Raw genomic sequence first — 14,821 nt, 5'->3', positions numbered from 1 at the left:
AGACCGGGAACGGCGGCAGGGAACGGGTGATCGGAGGAGGGCGGTGCGGGACATAACAGCTACAGGGGGCTGATAGAAGCCCCAGGTAAGTGTCTGTTTTTGTTTATTGCAGGACTCCACAGAACCCCTTTAAGCCGTTGTCTCCCTCGCCGTCCTCTCGGGAGGCTCCGAACCTCCGCTGGCCGGCCCGGTCTCATTCTCCAGCCTCTGCGTACTGTGTATGCATCATGGCTTGGCCGCATGCGCCCCATGGGCTCCCGTCACTGGGAGCATTCTGGGCGTGGCCCCCCATTGGAGAGTCCTGAGGGGTTGGGATGCAAATGGAGCGAACGACCTAAAGGGGGCTGAAGGAAGCCCCAGGTAAGTACGATTGCTTTAGATTTAGTTTAGTTTAGAGTTTAATCCCACTTAAAGAAAAGCTGTCAGCCATACTATCTCAGAAAACAAACCTACATATATAAGTAGATAAGACTTGCGCTACTTATATGTGTATTGCACTGTCTATGGTTTGATTTTAGTGATTTTTTTTTTCTATAGTAAAAAAAGAGAAAATCCTTCTTAGCATTTCCACTGCTCAAAGTGGGATGTGCGTAATTATTCAGCCCCCTCAGTCAATACTTTGTAGAACCACCTTTTGCTGCAATTACAGCTGCCAGTCTTTTATGGTATGTCTCTACCAGCTTTGCACATCTAGAGACTGAAATCCTTGCCCATTCTTCTTTGCAAAACAGCTCCAGCTCAGTCAGATTAGATGGACAGCGCTTGTGAACAGCAGTTTTCAGATCTTGCCACAGATTCTCGATTGGATTTAGATCTGGACTTTGACTGGGCCATTCTAACACATAGATATGTTTTGTTTTAAACCATTCGATTGTTGCCCTGGCTTTATGTTTAGGGTTGTTGTCCTGCTGGAAGGTGAACCTCCGCCCCAGTCTCAAGTCTTTTGCAGTCTCCAAGAGGTTTTCTTCCAAGTTTGCCCTGTATTTGGCTCCATCCATCTTCCCATGAACTCTGACCAGCTTCCCTGCTGAAGAGATACACCCCCGAGCATGATGCTGCCACCACCATATTAGACACTGGGGATGGTGTGTTCAGAGTGATGTGCAGTGTTAGTTTTCTGCCACACATAGCGTTTTGCATTTTGGCCAAAAAGTTCCATTTTGGTCTCATCTGACCAGAGCACCTTCTTCCACATGGTTGCTGTTTCTCCCACATGGCTTGTGGCAAACTGCAAACGGGACTTATGCTTTCTGTTAACAATGCCTTTCTTCTTGCCACTCTTCCATAAAGGCCAACTTTGTACAGTGCATGACTAATAGTTGTCCTATGGACAGAGTCTCCCACCTGAGCTGAAGATCTCTGCAGCTCGTCCAGAGTCACCATGGGCCTCTTGACTGCATTTCTGATCAGCGCTCTCCTTGTTCGGCCTGTGAGTTTAGGTGGACGGCCTTGTCTTGGTAGGTTTACAGTTGTGCCATACTCCTTCCATTTCTGAATGATCGCTTGAACAGTGCTCCGTGGGATGTTCAAGGCTTTGGAAATCTTTTTGTAGCCTAAGCCTGCTTTAAATTTCTCAATAACTTGATCCCTGACCTGTCTTGTGTGTTCTTTGGACTTCACGGTGTTGTTGCTCTCAATATTCTCTTAGACAACCTCTGAGGCCGCCACAGAGCAGCTGTATTTGTACTGACATTAGATTACACACAGATGCACTCTATTTAGTCATAAGCACTCATCAGGCAATGTCTATAGGCAACTGACTGCACTCAGATCAAAGGGGGCCGAATAATTATGCACACACCACTTTGCAGTTATTTATTTGTAAAAAAAATGTTTGGAATCATGTATGATTTTTGTTCCACTTCTCATGTGTACAGCACTTTGTGTTGGTCTTTCATGTGGAATTCCAATACCATTGATTCATGTTTGTGGCAGAATGACAAAATGTAGAAAACTTCAAGGGGGACGAATACTTTTGCAACCCACTGTAAGTTTTCACAGTGAGAGAGTTATCTTATCACTTCAGTCCTTAAGTTACCTCCTCTGTAGTTATTTTCACATGCAGTTAATTAACAGCCACACTTTAACGTGAAGATTTTTATATATAGGAAAAAGCAGCTTATGTAAAATGCAATGGTAGCTTTCAGAGTAGATAAACTGTACTTTGGGAACTTGTAAATGGACAATATTACTTGTGCACCAAAGCAAATATGATAACTGTATGGGAAATAAAAAGAAGGAAAATACATTTTTATTGAATGGTATGTCAGTTTCAAACCACTTTAACCTCCTCAGCGGTATGGACGAATATATCCGTCCATCACCGCCGGAGGTCGCCGCTCAGGCCCTGCTGGGCCGATTTTTTGCAAAATAAAAAGCAGCGCACGCAGCCGGCACTTTGCCAGCCGCGTATGCTACCTGATCGCCGCCGCCGGCGGTCCGCCGCGAGCAGCGGCGAAACAGGGTCCCCCCAGCCGCCCGAGCCCTGCGCAGCCGGAACAAAAGTTCCGGCCAGCGCTAAGGGCTGGATCGGAGGCGGCTGACGTCAGGACGTCGGCTGACGTCCATGACGTCACTCCGCTCGTCGCTATGGCGACGATATAAGCAAAACAAGGAAGGCTGCTCATTGCGGCCTTCCTTGTTTATTCTGGTCGCCGGAGGCGATCAGAATGATGCTTCCGGAGCGCCCTCTAGTGGGCTTTCATGCAGCCAACTTTCAGTTGGCTGCATGAAACAGTTTTTTTTTTTTATTTAAAAAAACCCTCCCGCAGCCGCCCTGGCGATCTTAATAGAACGCCAGGGAGGTTAACGGATACCCGAGGTGACATATGACATGATGAGATAGACATGTGTATGTACAGTGCCTAGCACACAAATAGCTATGCTGTGTTTTTCTTCTTTCTCTGTCTGAAAGAGTTAAACATCAGGTATGTAAGTGGCTGGCTCAGTCCTGACTCAGACAGGAAGTGACTACAGTGTGAACCTCACTGATAAGAAATTCCAACTATAAACACTTTCCTAGCAAAAAATGGCTTCTGAGAGCAGGAAAGAGATAAAAAGTGTCAATAGTTCATAGATTTTAGCTCTGGCATACTTCAATGAATGTATCATCGAGCGAAAAACAATAAAACCGTTAAACTTAAAAAGTAGATTTTAAACATAAAATAAACCTGTGGGATATCTTAAAAAGTCATTTTAGGAGGATAGTATTGTTTATTTCATTAGTTTATTTTCGCCTCGGGTGTCCTTTAAGAACACAGAATACATCGGTGAGGGAAGTTATAAATGAATTAATCGTAATAACATTGCGCTGTCTGTTTAATTTCACATATTCACATACAGGTGCCAGCATACTGTATAAATAGCTGTGGAATGTCCTGAGGAGCCAGTTAGCAGAAAGTCTCTCAACTTGTCCCTGGAATGCCTCTTGCTGGTCTTTCTTTCCTCATTTTCTAGCTCAAATTCCCGCCTTTTCCAAGTCAAGCTGTACAATTTCCCAAGTTGCACAGGTAGAAAACAGCTCTCCTGCTGGCAGCATGGAATGATTTGCCTCTGCTGATGTCATAGCTCTTCTCTTTGCACTCTCTACCCGCTGCCTCCCAAACTCCCACTGCCTCGCACTCTCCCTCCCACTCTCCAGCTGCCTCCCACTCTCCCTCCCACTCTCCCGCTGCCTCCCACTCTCCCGCTGCCTCCCACTCTCCCGCTGCCTCCCACTCTCCCGCTGCCTCCCACTCTCCCGCTGCCTCCCACTCTCCTGCTGCCTCCCACTCTCCCGCTGCCTCCCACTCTCCTGCTGCCTCCGATTATCTCTCTGCTTCCCACTATTCCCCATTCTTCTACTGCTTCCAATTTCCCGCTGCCTTCCATTCTCCTGCTCATAGCCGGATTTCTACATTTTACTGCCCAAGGCCTGCTGTCACCAACCCCACTGCTCACCTGCCCCGTTCCTGTGCTTCCCTCATCATGTGCTGTTGTCCCACATCCTGTAATGTCCTTTGCAGCGGACAGGGTCTGTTACCACACTGCCATTTACATGTTTGCCAATTTAACTGCCTAAGTGTTCCAGTGTCTGCCTGCCCCTTGCTTCCTGGTGCCATAGGCCATGGCCTTTGTGACCTTGCCTTAAATCCGGCCATGCTCCTGCTGCCTCCCATTCTCCTGCTGCTGTATTCCATTCTCTCACTGCTTTCCACTATTTCCCATTCTCCCACTACTTCCTGTTCTCTCGCTACTTCCCACTATTCCCCATTCTCCCGCTGCCTCCCATTCTCTTGCTGCTCCTCACTATTCCCCATTCTTCTGCTGCTTACCACTATTCCCCATTCTTCTGCTGCTTACCACTATTCCCCATTCTTCTGCTGCTTACCACTATTCCCTACTCTCACACTTCTTATTCTCCTGCGGCCTCCCATTTTCTTGCTGCCCCATATTACACATGCAGCCACAGGAACGTGTAATGGTGCACAATCTCATGTGCATCCTTGTAAAAACTCTGATTTGGACATGAAGTAGCAGGCAGACAGCAGCAGGCGAGTGAAGGGAGGGGGGGGGACGATAACATGTTTGGTCCCTTCTTAATAACCAGCTTAGCGGTATCACCGCCGCGCTGGATTGCTCTGGCCCTGGTGGGCCGATTTTCATAATAAGAAAAAAAAAAAAAACACGCAGCTAGCACCCCTCCCCCCCATAGACCCTGTACGCAGCCTTGCCAATCAGCGCCAGGCAGCGCTAAGGAGTGGTTCGGGACTCCCTCTGACGCCATGACGTCATCCCTATCATGGCCATGGCGACAGGGGAAGCCAAGCAGGAAATCCCGTTCTGAAAAGGATTCCTGTTTGCTCTGATCGCCTGATGCGATCGGAAGGGGTGAGGGGATGCCACTGCACAGCGGCTATCATGTAGCTAGCGCTAGGCTAGCTACATAATTTAAAAAAATAAATAAAAAAAAAAGTGGTGCGCCGCCGCCCTGGCCATTCTAATAGAACGCCAGGGTGGAGAAACCGTAACCAAGAATTGAACTTCATCCCAATCAGTAGCTGATACCCCTTTCCCATGAGAACTCTATTCCTTTTCACAAAAAGATCATCAGGGGGCTCTGTATGACTGATATTGTGGTGAAACCCTTCCCACAGTGTGATGTCGGGACCATGATGCTGACATCACACTGTGGGAGCCTTGTTGCATTGTGGGAAACAATAGCTATTTCCAGCTGCCAAAAAAGCAGTATCTCCTTCCACTGACATCACCTGCCAGCAGTAAAAATGTCACCATGTGATAAATGTCAGAATGTAAATCAGGGAGAGGAAAGATTTTACAATGGGCAAACACTGACTAAATAATTTATACACAATTATTAAAAAAACGAGTTGAACTCGAACAATATGTTGACGTCTTCAATGCCAACATAATTAAGCACTTTTGTTTATTATGTTATCTTCACTGGAGCTCCTCTTTAACTTCCCTGGCAGTAAGCCTGAGCTACACTCAGGCTAGCCGCCGCAGAGTATCACATGGCCCCGGGAGGATTTTTTTTTATGAAATGGAAGTTATATGCTTAAGCTAGCACTTGGCTAGCTAACTATGCCTCCCAAGTTTCGCCGCTCTCCACCGATTGGGGGTGGGGGTGGGGGGGGGGAGATCGCCACCATAATACGTACCCCCCAGGGAACCCGAGATGGCACAGGCTTTGCTATGGGGAGGATTGGGACTGCACAAGACGTCAGATGTCATGTCCAATCGTCGCCATAGTGACGAGTGAAGCTGAATGGTGAAGCTGCGGCTCTCACGGGATTGCGGAGGGGTAAATATTGCCGGCAGCGATCAGGGGATTTAGTTAGGTCCGGCGGGGCTTGGGGGGCATAGTTAGCTAGTGAAGTGCTGACTTATGCATATAAATTACATTTTATTTTAAAAAATCCTCCCGCGGACGCAGCCTCTGAAACTGCATACCGTCGGGGAGGTTAAGCACCTCATGCCTACTGTGTCTGGTGATAAATTCATAAGCAATGCAACTGCCCTCTGAACCAACTTAGCCTTGCTCTTGACACCCAACCCCCCACCCCCCACGGTATCTTCTATCCTGATCTCCCTTCCTCTTCTCCCCAACATTTTCCCGCTCTCCTCAACCCATGCTATGCCCTCCTTCCCAGCCCCCCCTTCCCCCCCACTCCCTTCCAGCAGGATATCTGGTTTCTCCTATCTCTCTTGCTGTGTAATACGCTGGCGTTGGATTCTGTTGTTGCACATCCACTCTCAGCATGCCGCAGGCTTCTCAGCAGCCAGAATGCTGGTTTCTCTCCCCCCTTCAATCTTCCAGGGTATTTCCCGAGCCCAGGGAGGGATGCCCACGCTCTGCTCCTCCGTATGTGTTGCGTATTGCGTGGGCTAACGCAGCATCTGTCCCGCAGGACCCCCGCCTGATGAATAATTCAGGGGACCCAGGCATCCTTACATTATAGATGCCTAGAGAAGGGGGGGGGGGGGGGAGAGATAGAGGAGAGGTGACAGCAGAGAGTGAAGGGGCAGCGCTGGCTGTTACTGGTATAGCAGAGTGTGAAGGGGCAGCGCTGGCTGTTACTGGTATAGCGGAGAGTGAAGGGGCAGCACTGGCTGTTACTGGTATAGCGGAGAGTGAAGGGGCAGCGCTAGCTGTTACTGGTATAGCAGAGTGTGAAGGGGCAGCGCTGGCTGTTACTGGTATAGCAGAGAGTGAAGGGGCAGCGCTGGTAGTTACTGGTATAGCGGAGAGTGAAGAGGCAGCGCTGGCTGTTACTGGTATAGCGGAGAGTGAAGGGGCAGCACTGGCTGTTACTGGTATAGCAGAGTGTGAAGGGGCAGCGCTAGCTGTTACTGGTATAGCAGAGTGTGAAGGGGCAGCGCTGGCTGTTACTGGTATAGCAGAGAGTGAAGGGGCAGCACTGGCTGTTACTGGTATAGCAGGGTGTGAAGGGGCAGCGCTGGCTGTTACTGGTATAGCAGAGTGTGAAGGGGCAGCGCTGGCTGTTACTGGTACAGCAGAGTGTGAAGGGGCAGCTCTGGCTGTTACTGGTATAGCAGAGAGTGAAGGGGCAGCGCTGGCTGTTACTGGTATAGCAGAGAGTGAAGAGGCAGCACTGGCTGTTACTGGTATAGCAGAGTGTGAAGGGGCAGCGCTGGCTGTTACTGGTATAGCAGAGTGTGAAGGGGCAGCGCTGGCTGTTACTGGTATAGCAGGGTGTGAAGGGGCAGCGTTGGCTGTTACTGGTATAGCAGGGTGTGAAGGGGCAGCACTGGCTGTTACTGGTATAGCAGAGTGTGAAGGGGCAGCGCTGGCTGTTACTGGTATAGCGGAGAGTGAAGGGGAAGCGCTGGCTGTTACTGGTATAGCGGAGAGTGAAGAGGCAGCGCTGGCTGTTACTGGTATAGCGGAGAGTGAAGGGGCAGCACTGGCTGTTACTGGTATAGCAGAGTGTGAAGGGGCAGCGCTGGCTGTTACTGGTATAGCAGGGTGTGAAGGGGTAGCGCTGGCTGTTACTGGTATAGCAGAGAGTTAAGGGGCAGCGCTGGCTGTTACTGGTATAGCAGAGAGTGAAGGGGCAGCGCTAGCTGTTACTGGTATAGCAGAGTGTGAAGGGGCAGCGCTGGCTGTTACTGGTATAGCAGAGTGTGAAGGGGCAGCGCTGGCTGTTACTGGTATAGCAGGGTGTGAAGGGGCAGCGCTGGCTGTTACTGGTATAGCAGAGTGTGAAGGGGCAGCGCTGGCTGTTACTGGTACAGCAGAGTGTGAAGGGGCAGCGCTGGCTGTTACTGGTATAGCAGAGAGTGAAGGGGCAGCGCTGGCTGTTACTGGTATAGCAGAGAGTGAAGAGGCAGCACTGGCTGTTACTGGTATAGCAGAGTGTGAAGGGGCAGCTCTGGCTGTTACTGGTATAGCAGAGAGTGAAGGGGCAACGCTGGCTGTTACTGGTATAGCAGAGTGTGAAGGGGCAGCGCTGGCTGTTACTGGTATAGCAGAGTGTGAAGGGGCAGCGCTGGCTGTTACTGGTATAGCAGAGTGTAAAGGGGCAGTAATGGCTGTTACTGGTATAGCGGAGAGTGAAGGGGCAGCACTGGCTGTTACTGGTATAGCAGAGTGTGAAGGGGCAGCGCTGGCTGTTACTGGTATAGCAGGGTGTGAAGGGGTAGCGCTGGCTGTTACTGGTATAGCAGGGTGTGAAGGGGCAGCACTGGCTGTTACTGGTATAGCAGAGTGTGAAGGGGCAGCGCTGGCTGTTACTGGTATAGCAGAGAGTTAAGAGGCAGCGCTGGCTGTTACTGGTATAGCAGGGTGTGAAGGGGCAGTGCTGGCTGTTACTGGTATAGCAGAGTGTGAAGGGGCAGCGCTGGCTGTTACTGGTATAGCAGAGTGTGAAGGGGCAGCGCCGGCTGTTACTGGTATAGCGGAGAGTGAAGGGGCAGCACTGGCTGTTACTGGTATAGCGGAGAGTGAAGGGGAAGCGCTGGCTGTTACTGGTATAGCGGAGAGTGAAGGGGCAGCACTGGCTGTTACTGGTATAGCAGAGTGTGAAGGGGCAGCGCTGGCTGTTACTGGTATAGCAGGGTGTGAAGGGGCAGCGTTGGCTGTTACTGGTATAGCAGGGTGTGAAGGGGCAGCGTTGGCTTTTCCAGGTATAGCAGAGTGTGAAGGGGCAACGCTGGCTGTTACTGGTATAGCAGAGTGTGAAGGGGCAGCTCTGGCTGTTACTGGTATAGCAGAGTGTGAAGGGGCAGCGCTGGCTGTTACTGGTATAGCAGAGTGTGAAGGGGCAGCGCTGGCTGTTACTGGTATAGCAGAGAGTGAAGGGGCAGCGCTGGCTGTTACTGGTATAGCAGAGAGTGAAGGGGCAGCGCTGGCTGTTACTGGTATAGCAGAGAGTGAAGGGGCAGCGCTGGCTGTTACTGGTATAGCAGAGTGTGAAGGGGCAGCGCTGGCTGTTACTGGTATAGCAGAGTGTGAAGGGGCAGCGCTGGCTGTTACTGGTATAGCAGAGTGTGAAGGGGCAGCGCTGGCTGTTACTGGTATAGCGGAGAGTGAAGGGGCAGCGCTGGCTGTTACTGGTATAGCAGAGTGTGAAGGGGCAGCGCTGGCTGTTACTGGTATAGCAGAGTGTGAAGGGGAAGCGCTGGCTGTTACTGGTATAGCAGGGTGTGAAGGGGCAGCGCTGGCTGTTACTGGTATAGCAGAGTGTGAAGGGGCAGCGCTGGCTGTTACTGGTATAGCAGAGAGTGAAGGGGCAGCGCAGGCTGTTACTGGTATAGCAGAGAGTGAAGGGGCAGCGCTGGCTGTTACTGGTATAGCAGAGAGTGAAGGGGCAGCGCTGGCTGTTACTGGTATAGCAGAGTGTGAAGGGGCGGCGCTGGCTGTTACTGGTATAGCAGGGTGTGAAGGGGCAGCGCTGGCTGTTACTGGTATAGCAGGGTGTGAAGGGGCAGCGCTGGCTGTTCCTGGTATAGCAGAGTGTGAAGGGGCAGCTCTGGCTGTTACTGGTATAGCAGAGTGTGAAGGGGCAGCGCTGGCTGTTACTGGTATAGCAGGGTGTGAAGGGGCAGCGCTGGCTGTTACTGGTATAGCAGGGTGTGAAGGGGCAGCGCTAGCTGTTCCTGGTATAGCAGAGTGTGAAGGGGCAGCTCTGGCTGTTACTGGTATAGCAGAGTGTGAAGGGGCAGCGCTGGCTGTTACTGGTATAGCAGGGTGTGAAGGGGCAGCGCTGGCTGTTACTGGTATAGCAGGGTGTGAAGGGGCAGCGCTGGCTGTTAATGGTATAGCAGAGAGTGAAGGGGCAGCGCTGGCTGTTACTGGTATAGCAGAGAGTGAAGGGGCAGCGCTGGCTGTTACTGGTATAGCAGGGTGTGAAGGGGCAGCGCTGGCTGTTACTGGTATAGCAGAGAGTGAAGGGGCAGCGCTGGCTGTTACTGGTATAGCAGAGAGTGAAGGGGCAGCGCTGGCTGTTACTGGTATAGCAGAGTGTGAAGGGGAAGCGCTGGCTGTTACTGGTATAGCAGGGTGTGAAGGGGCAGCGCTGGCTGTTACTGGTATAGCAGAGTGTGAAGGGGCAGCGCTGGCTGTTACTGGTATAGCAGAGAGTGAAGGGGCAGCGCAGGCTGTTACTGGTATAGCAGAGAGTGAAGGGGCAGCGCTGGCTGTTACTGGTATAGCAGAGAGTGAAGGGGCAGCGCTGGCTGTTACTGGTATAGCAGAGTGTGAAGGGGCAGCGCTGGCTGTTACTGGTATAGCAGGGTGTGAAGGGGCAGCGCTGGCTGTTACTGGTATAGCAGGGTGTGAAGGGGCAGCGCTGGCTGTTAATGGTATAGCAGAGAGTGAAGGGGCAGCGCTGGCTGTTACTGGTATAGCAGAGAGTGAAGGGGCAGCGCTGGCTGTTACTGGTATAGCAGGGTGTGAAGGGGCAGCGCTGGCTGTTACTGGTATAGCAGAGAGTGAAGGGGCAGCGCTGGCTGTTACTGGTATAGCAGAGTGTGAAGGGGCAGCGCTGGCTGTTACTGGTATAGCAGAGTGTGAAGGGGAAGCGCTGGCTGTTACTGGTATAGCAGGGTGTGAAGGGGCAGCGCTGGCTGTTACTGGTATAGCAGAGTGTGAAGGGGCAGCGCTGGCTGTTACTGGTATAGCAGAGAGTGAAGGGGCAGCGCAGGCTGTTACTGGTATAGCAGAGAGTGAAGGGGCAGCGCTGGCTGTTACTGGTATAGCAGAGAGTGAAGGGGCAGCGCTGGCTGTTACTGGTATAGCAGAGTGTGAAGGGGCGGCGCTGGCTGTTACTGGTATAGCAGGGTGTGAAGGGGCAGCGCTGGCTGTTACTGGTATAGCAGGGTGTGAAGGGGCAGCGCTAGCTGTTCCTGGTATAGCAGAGTGTGAAGGGGCAGCTCTGGCTGTTACTGGTATAGCAGAGTGTGAAGGGGCAGCGCTGGCTGTTACTGGTATAGCAGGGTGTGAAGGGGCAGCGCTGGCTGTTACTGGTATAGCAGGGTGTGAAGGGGCAGCGCTGGCTGTTACTGGTATAGCAGGGTGTGAAGGGGCAGCGCTAGCTGTTCCTGGTATAGCAGAGTGTGAAGGGGCAGCTCTGGCTGTTACTGGTATAGCAGAGTGTGAAGGGGCAGCGCTGGCTGTTACTGGTATAGCAGGGTGTGAAGGGGCAGCGCTGGCTGTTACTGGTATAGCAGGGTGTGAAGGGGCAGCGCTGGCTGTTAATGGTATAGCAGAGAGTGAAGGGGCAGCGCTGGCTGTTACTGGTATAGCAGAGAGTGAAGGGGCAGCGCTGGCTGTTACTGGTATAGCAGGGTGTGAAGGGGCAGCGCTGGCTGTTACTGGTATAGCAGAGAGTGAAGGGGCAGCGCTGGCTGTTACTGGTATAGCAGAGAGTGAAAGGGCAGCACTGGCTGTTACTAGTATAGCAGAGAGTGAAGGGGCAGCGCTGGCTGTTACTAGTATAGCAGAGAGTGAAGGGGCAGCGCTGGCTGTTACTTCTTAAAGGGATACTGTAGGGGGGTCAGGGGAAAATGAGTTGAACTTACCCGGGCTTCTAACGGTCTCCCGCAGACATCCTGTGTTGGCGCAGCCACTCACCGATGCTCCGGCCCCGCCTCCGGTTCACTTCTGGAATTTCAGACTTTAAAGTCTGAAAACCACTGCGCCTGCGTTGCCGTGTCCTCGATCCCGCTGCTGATGCTGCAGGCACAGTGAGGGGCTCAGTAACAATCTGCTGATGCTGCAGGCACAATGAGGGGCTCAGTAACAATCTGATGATGCTGCAGGCACAATGAGGGGCTCAGTAACAATCTGATGATGCTGCAGGCACAATCAGGGGCTCAGTAACAATCTGATGATGCTGCAGGCACAATGAGGGGCTCAGTAACAATCTACTGATGCTGCAGGCACAATGAGGGGCTCATTAACAATCTGCTGATGCTGCAGGCACAATGAGGGGCTCAGTAACAATCTGATGATGCTGCAGGCACAATCAGGGGCTCAGTAACAATCTGATGATGCTGCAGGCACAATGAGGGGCTCAGTAACAATCTACTGATGCTGCAGGCACAATGAGGGGCTCAGTAACAATCTTCTGATGCTGCAGGCACAGTGAGGGGCTCAGAAAATCTGCTGATGCTGCAGGCACAATGAGGGGCTCAGTAACAATCTGCTGATGCTGCAGGCACAGTGAGGGGCTCAGAAAATCTACTGATGCTGCAGGCACAATGAGGGGCTCAGTAACAATCTGCTGATGCTGCAGGCACAATGAGGGGCTCAGTAACAATCTGCTGATGCTGCAGGCACAATGAGGGGCTCAGTAACAATCTGCTGATGCTGCTGGCACACTGAGGGGCTCAGTAACAATCTGCTGATACAGCAGGCACAATGAGGGGCTCAGTAACAATCTGCTGATGCCGCAGGCACAATGAGGGGCTCAGTAAAAATCTGCTGATGCTGCAGGCACAATGAGGGGCTCAGTAACAATCTGCTGATGCTGCAGGCACACTGAGGGGCTCAGTAACAATCTGCTGATGCCGCAGGCACAATGAGGGGCTCAGTAACAATCTGCTGATGCCGCAGGCACAATGAGGGGCTCAGTAACAATCTGATGATGCTGCAGGCACAATGAGGGGCTCAGTAACAATCTGCTGATGCTGCAGGCACAATGAGGGGCTCAGTAACAATCTGCTGATGCTGCAGGCACAATGAGGGGCTCAGTAACAATCTGCTGATGCTGCAGGCACACTGAGGGGGTCAGTAACCATCTGCTGATGCAGCAGGCACAATGAGGGGCTCAGTAACAATCTGCTGATGCTGCAGGCACAATGAGGGGCTCAGTAACAATCTGCTGATGCTGCAGGCACACTGAGGGGCTCAGTAACATTCTGCTGATGCTGCAGGCACAATGAGGGGCTCAGTAACAATCTGCTGATGCTGCAGGCACAATGAGGGGCTCAGTAACAATCTGCTGATGCTGCAGGCACAATGAGGGGCTCAGTAACAATCTGCTGATGCTGCAGGCACACTGAGGGGCTCAGTAACAATCTGCTGATGCAGCAGGCACAATGAGGGGCTCAGTAACAATCTGCTGATGCCGCAGGCACAATGAGGGGTGCTCAGGTGTATAATGGCCCCAGTATATGTACCCAGGTGTATAGTGGCCCCAGTATATGCAGCCAGGTGTATAGTGGCCCCAGTATATGCAGCCAGGTGTATAGTGGCCCCAGTATATGCAGCCAGGTGTATAGTGGCCCCAGTACATGCAGCCAGGTGTATAGTGGCCCCAGTACATGCAGCCAGGTGTATAGTGGCCCCAGTACATGCAGCCAGGTGTATAGTGGCCCCAGTACATGCAGCCAGGTGTATAGTGGCCCCAGTACATGCAGCCAGGTGTATAGTGGCCCCAGTACATGCAGCCAGGTGTATAGTGGCCCCAGTACATGCAGCCAGGTGTATAGTGGCCCCAGTACATGCAGCCAGGTGTATAGTGGCCCCAGTACATGCAGCCAGGTGTATAGTGGCCCCAGTACATGCAGCCAGGTGTATAGTTGCCCCAGTACATGCAGCCAGGTGTATAGTGGTCCCAGTACATGCTGCCAGGTGTATAGTGGCCCCAGTATATGCAGCCAGGTGTATAGTGGCCCCAGTATATGCAGCCAGGTGTATAGTGGCCCCAGTATATGCAGCCAGGTGTATAGTGGCCCCAGTATATGCAGCCAGGTGTATAGTGGCCCCAGTACATGCAGCCAGGTGTATAGTGGCCCCAGTACATGCAGCCAGGTGTATAGTGGCCCCAGTACATGCAGCCAGGTGTATAGTGGCCCCAGTACATGCAGCCAGGTGTATAGTGGCCCCAGTACATGCAGCCAGGTGTATAGTGGCCCCAGTACATGCAGCCAGGTGTATAGTGGCCCCAGTACATGCAGCCAGGTGTATAGTGGCCCCAGTATATGCAGCCAGGTGTATAGTGGCCCCCCAGCTGGAGCGGAGCAGCGCAGCAGAGAGGAGCATTGGGTAGAGCAGCGGGGAAGGGCGGACGTTTCCCCCCCACTTCCCTCACCTTGGGGCTCCTCTCCCTGGCTCTCCCCTCCATAACATTGCAGCGGCGGTGGCTGGCAGCGGCGGCGGTGGGCGGGACTTACCTCCTCCAGTGTTTCGGCGAGTGGACACCGGTTGGGAACCTCTGCTCTAGACCATGATCCACACTACATGCTTTTCAAAAAGTACAAATCCTTAAACATGCTACTTTTTCTATTGAACTGATCATAATGGTAGTTTGGTTTATGCTAGGCCAGCTTTAGCATGTAGTGTGGTTCATGGTCTAGAGGGTAAGAAAGATACCTACTACCCACTGCATACTGGGTTCAAATCCCAGCTATGGAATATAAGCATGCTTTTCAAAAAGTACAAATCCTTAATCATGCTACTTTTTCTATTGAATTGAGCATAATGGTAGTATGGTACAATGATGCTAGGCCAGCTTTAGCATGTAGTGTGGTTCATGGTCTAGAGGGTAAGACAGATACCTACTACCCACTGCATCCTGGGTTCAAATCCCAGCTATGGAATATAAGCATGCTTTTCAAAAAGTACAAATCCTTAATCATGCTACTTTTTCTATTGAGTTGATCATAATGGTAGTATGGTACAATGATGCTAGGCCAGCTTTAGCATGTAGTGTGGCTGATGGTCTAGAGGGTAAGACAGATACCTACTACACACTGCATCCTGGGTTCAAATCCCAGCTATGGTATATAAGCTGTTTTGAAAATCTGCAATTCCGTACTTGATTATATAAGGGGAGGGAGAGAGAGATTTTAA

Source organism: Hyperolius riggenbachi, chromosome 7, assembly GCF_040937935.1.
Source record: "Hyperolius riggenbachi isolate aHypRig1 chromosome 7, aHypRig1.pri, whole genome shotgun sequence".
Lineage (NCBI taxonomy): Eukaryota > Metazoa > Chordata > Amphibia > Anura > Hyperoliidae > Hyperolius > Hyperolius riggenbachi.
Note: the sequence above shows the minus strand (reverse complement) of the source record.